Here is a 6,144-nt window from a genome sequence, read left to right as displayed (position 1 = left end):
TATATATATATATATATATATATATATATATATATATATATATATATATATATATAATTTGTGTGGGTTATTTGTGTACTTTCTATATGCGTTTACTCCTATTTTTCTGATGACAAAAATTCCCTTTTCTGAAAGATCACAAAAAATGTAGAAAAGAAAGCTCCTGGCAGAGGAATAGGCTTTTGATGGAACAGGGGCGCCGAGCATTCCTCTTCCTTTTCCTCTTCTGTGCAATAAATCGCTTCGGTTTCAAGGCCATAGTAATACTGATACGCAAAACACGCCTACTGCCTTCATGAAAAGACGAAGAATTTAGTATACCTTTCTTTTCTCCGTTTCCCCTTTACATTTTAATCAGTTTATGCTTCACAACGGCTTGAGCAGAGGGAAATATGAATAGCATTTATACTTTCTCGATATATCTGATTTCCTCTCTTCAGGAGCTTCCACCAGCGACACCTGAGAAAGAGTGAGGTCATATCTGCTTTTATTTATGAAATTCTATACAACTAATGCCACTGAATTGTAAAATCTACCTCGTGTAGCGCATTTGTACGACATCGAACCCTGCTGACAGTCAATGAATATTTAAAAACTCTACATGCACCTTTTTTCAGAAAGAGAAAAACAAGTAGAAGCCAATGCGTCAGAAAGAGGACATAGATGAGAGAGAAAGCGGTAATCAAAAACTGAGGAAGAACATTTTCTGAGTGGGCAACCAGCCACTATCTAAATTATGCTGATTCTCAGTCTTAATTAATTCTAGATCCGGGAACTTGAACGAAAGCGTTTCTTGTTTATTAATAATGAAACACGTCGCCTGTATTGGGTCAGTCAAGTTATGGGCAGTAATCTCTTGGTTGTTCTTCGATGATCAAGTCTAACCGGTTCCATATGCATACTGGTCTATTCCTCTCGGTCATGCGACGACTCTCTCGAGAGCCTCCTGGATGTTGATGTTCCCCTTTTCCAGTACCTCTTTCGCTCCATCAATTCATCTCTTTTTAGGTATTCCCCCCCTTCTTCCTGGCAACATTGCTGAATTCTAGATTCTTTTTACCACCCTATCATCCTCTACGGTTTCCACATAAACAATCCACATCAAAATTCTGATCCACCCGTCATCTATACTAGCCCTTTAACACTCCTGCAAATCTCATCGTTTCATTACCTCTTATACAACAAATACTACTTAAGTAATTCATCTCTACAGCTTTTGCCTTCTTTCTTTCATTCACTGTTCATATTTCACTTCTGTAGAGAGGAGTCGTTTCTAGATACTTCTGGCTTCCTCTCGCCGTTCCGCACTTCCTCGCTGTACCTTTATTGTGATTCACCTCTCCTCCTCTCCTTCCATATCCCAAATCATTTGCTCCGAATACCTGTAGGAATCTAGCACCTCTTCCATTCTCTCACTGTCCTTACAGAGTCACTGCTTCACCTTCTTTGTTCCCTTTTCACCCATAACCTTACTCCTGCTCATGATTAATCTCAAATTTCCTCTCTTGCAAAGACTTTCAAGCTTTTCTCTCTAATCTCTGCAGCTTTTTCACAATTCCCAATCACTAAAGTATAGTCTACAAACATCAGTCAATCAGCATTCTATTTTTGAACCATCTTATCACACAGCTTTGCATCGACATCTAAAGCCTTTTATTTGGTTTCTCTTCCTGTCCAAAAAGATATTGAATACCCGTGGAGACATAGCACATCATGAGAACAGCATTATTTTTACGCTAAACCAGTCATTCTCTCATCTACACACTCTAGAAATGTTTCACTTCCATCATAAATTTTTCCACTAAGAAATTTACCATGTTTTATCACAAACCTTCAAAACACTGCATTTCCAGCACATCACTTTTATCATCAGCTTGCTCTAATTCCATGTGTGTATAAAGTTTTTTTCCTCTTATTTTAAAACTTTCATATAACACCTTCATAAGCACCTGGTCTACTTCCCGTCTTCCCAGTGTACACCTTTCTTCCCCTTTCAAACTTTCTGACACCTGTCTTGCCCTCTCGAACATAATCCTGTCAAACTCAGAAAACTTAAGCCTCTCATTTTCAGTCTCCTCTTTTACGTTCACACTTACACAGAGAAGCAACTACCAATATCTTTGGAATCTTTCACTTATCCAGCCGAACCTTGATCAGCCCTTCAGTTCATTTTTCCCCACCGAACTGCAGCCACTCCTTATCAACAGTAACTTTCATAAGGATTCTCAACTACCTTTAGCTACGCCTCCCACTCTTTCATTTTCTTCTTGAAAATCTTATTTTCTGTGACGTCGTTTTTCCTTTTCCCTAACATTTTTTTATTGTATTCTCCCCCCCCCCCCCCCTGTCTCTCTCTCTCTCTCTCTCTCTCTGCAACACACACAGATATATATGTATATATATATAATATATATATATATATATATATATATATATATATATATATATTATCTATATGTGTGTGTGTGATTGTGTGTGCGACAAGTATTCAAATATAGTACAGAAAAAGCTGGCGAGTGAGAGACTCATCGAAAGCCATAGACATGAAATTGAGTGAAGCGAAGCAATTCTACGAAAAAGAGTCAAAAGCAACGAGCACAGTGTTTAATTGCTCCGAAGTATTCAAAGGTTTTTCTTAAAGGTTTCAATACGATTTATTAGTCCGTTAGTGCTTTTGCTCTGTAGATCTGTAAAATTATAAAAAAATGTTTTCACTCTGCAGGCATTGATGGTCAAATCGAAGTCTAACAGAAAACGTTTGTTAATACTAAAAGTTAAATCTAGAATGTTATGCAATTATATTAGTATTTCATGTGCTTGATTATGAGAAGATTAGACGTGAGGAAATTATAACTGAACATCAGTTTTATCTTTATTGAAAGTTCTATCAAAACTCATAAGCCTGGAATCCCAGAGCGTTGAATTAATAAAACTGGGTCGATAACTTTTATTGCATATTCTTTTTTCGAAAAGCGTTGAAATATTTGATGCATTTAAGCTGCGATTTCGAAATTTCCCGTCACAAACTCCGATTGCATCAAATATGAATGAAGGTAACTGCTGAACATATCTAATGGTGCAGTCCACTGTGTAGGCCTTTTTGAAGCCAAACCAAGCCTCATTTTCATCATTATAAAAGAAAATACAATAGAAAACACGGATAAAGCATAAAAGAGTAAGTTGAAGATGTAATAGTGGAAGAATTCCAGTCTGTCAAAAGAGAGAAAGAAGCTGGCTGAAAACCAAGCAAGGAATGCCTACTGCTAAAAATAGTTACTGGAAACTGTATCCATTCTAAAGAATACTTATATTTTTTTGCATCGTTTGCCACATATTTGAATAAAAGAAATTGCGTGACTTCAATTGATTATAGCAAGAGTATATATAGGTTGCCTGTTGTGATGACTAAATAATGCTATCAATTGACATTCGCCACCATACTGTTATTTCAATTTGCTCGGAAATGGGTTTCCAAAGGGTCGTTCAAGTGCCAAGAGGAACAATCTCACTCATCTTTCGAGTTCCACACACGCCCTGCACTCAGAGTTTGATGGTTTACATCTCTCCCTTTGTGTGTAAGTGAAGTGCATAATTTTTCGAGTACTTAAAATTTGAAACGGCCAACTCATCACTTTAGTGTCGATGGAACACTGCCAGTGTTGCTTGTCGTCGTTAATCTCAAAATTAATTTTCTTTTTCCTTCATTATCCACTTTCCCATTCACTTAAATGCACCACTGGGTGAAAAGCTGTAAGGGTTTGGAGTGTTTAATGCTTCAATGAAAACCTTAAACTTAAGATGAACAACAAAATAATACGTCTAACTATCTGCTAATGACTAAACGCTTAGTGAATTAATGTCTCCTGACATATAAATTGTGATGTTACGCTACCAATTGTATTAAATGACTGAGAGGATGAAAAATAAAGCACCGATTCCTAATCATCAATTTAACAAGGTTTGCCTTATTTGGAGAAGAAAAAAGAAAGTTAGTAAGTTGAGGAAATATAACAACAATTAAATTCTCAAAGAATACACTATTCCTCTTACAAGCTTTCACAGTAAAAGGCTTTACTTTTAAGTGAAAGCAAATGGTGCGTGTGTGTGTCAGAGAATACATAGTACTATGCACAATATATCCAAGGGAACTGCACTGCTATAGAATGACCTTTACCTTCACGGATCGATTAATTTTATGGAGTCACAAATGTAGATGGGCACTGCACTGCAATCACCTCCATTGCAGACGGTTGTTCCTTTGCAAACGAGTGACAGAAAAAGCCACTGAAAGACCAAATGACAGCTGCCACTGGCGAATTTCGTGAATACATTACTGTCGTTTTCTTGTGGAAATCAGAATAAGGCATCGCTTGAACATTTCGTTAGCATAGTTACGATCCCGTCTGCATGTCATTATATACTTCTTCGGCCATTTTATATTTATAGAGAAATAATATACATAAGTTATTTCCAAGTTAATTATATCAAACTCCGATTAATCCTTAATTATAAAAGACAATTAGTAGATTATTACTGTTAATTTCATAATTCTCCATGTTACCTTTTGCCTAAATATTCGTTAAGGTGATAAACCAGAAAACAAATGCTTTGTTGTACTATATGGTTTTGTGCAGAAAACAAATGATTTGTTGTACTATATGGTTTTGTGTACGTATAAGAAATCCTTTATAATTTCAAGTAATATCAAAAGAACACTAGGAAATCAGATTACATATTATGCCATCCTGACTTCTTACGATATTTGTTCGTGAGAGTAACAAGGGTTCTTCAGCGTATCGTGACCGAGCTCACTTTCAACATCCTAATAAATGCAATCTTACTACCATATCCCTGTGTGTGGAAGTATGTGCAATTGCTTCAGAGTGTGTTTAACAATATGAATATTAGCACATTTCTCAAGGAAAAAGACCCTTCAGATGAGGAGGACAACAACCCAGTCAGTCCTCCATTGTGATGGAGATCATTCCATTCCACTACATTCTCCCCCAACTTCAAAGTCCAACTTCCTGCGAAGCTGAACAAACTCAGGGCATTGCTCGATGGACATTAAATAATCATAGTTCGCAGGTGTCGTTGCATGATGATCTTATTTATTTACTAATTTATTTCATAGGTTTCTTTATTGTGTAAAAAGGTGATTAGATCGATACTATTAATTATTTCGTGATTTTGGTTACACTTACTGCGCTCCTTCCACCGTAAACTTACTTTAAAACAATTAAAAATACCAAGTGAAATCATGGAAGGTTATTCTCGTTAAGACAGCAAACAGTTCTAATTTTTCATTTAGCACTGGGGTACGATTTTGATTATGTGAACAGAGTACTGGCGTATGCGATTTCTTAATTGTGATTATGATCGACCAATCAATATTTGCATTCATTTTTTTTAACTTCAAGCCTCTGCTTTTCTCCAAGTATCACAAAGAAAAAAATGGAGTCAAGAGTTCCTATTTCAGAATCTCCTTGTACTAGTCAATCCCCAAAGTGGTAAGTCTACATTTATTGATCTCTAAGATGCGGACTTCCTGCCATATTTTCCTGGTCCAACAGCTTTAGAAAAGTGGAGCCTTTGTAGTTCTCTTTCTGTTATGAGATTTTTATAAGAGTAAATGAAGTCGATGTCAAGCGATCTAAATACAATTTCATAGAGTTACCCCGATGCTATTATTATGAAAGAATTTATTCGCTAAATAGGACAATTACTTATTTCACGTACACGAGAAACGGCGGAAAAATGAATAATTAAATATATACACTTTTGATATTGATTACAGGAGGGTTCGTGATAATTTGTCCCTACTGTCGCCTACTTTGTTTGTCATTGTTGTCACAAAACACAAATAATTTCCCATGCATTTATGGTAGACATAGTCAGAGACTAAACGCTTTAATGCAAAGAAACTGTTTCAACAGTTACGGTCGTTAGCTTAATTTGGACAGACGTAAAAAAGGTAAGTTTATCAATAATTTATAAAAAAAAAATTACAAAGCAATTCTCTCTGTACTTCAAACGCACAACAACTACAAAAAGAGAAAAAAATAAGTTTTAGGTAGTAAAATGATTTTAAAGTAACCTTTATGAGTCTAGAAAATAATAAGATCAAAGAGCGTAGTGAATATT

The sequence above is a fragment of the Macrobrachium nipponense genome, chromosome 15 (genome assembly GCF_015104395.2).
Source record: "Macrobrachium nipponense isolate FS-2020 chromosome 15, ASM1510439v2, whole genome shotgun sequence".
Lineage (NCBI taxonomy): Eukaryota > Metazoa > Arthropoda > Malacostraca > Decapoda > Palaemonidae > Macrobrachium > Macrobrachium nipponense.
Note: the sequence above shows the minus strand (reverse complement) of the source record.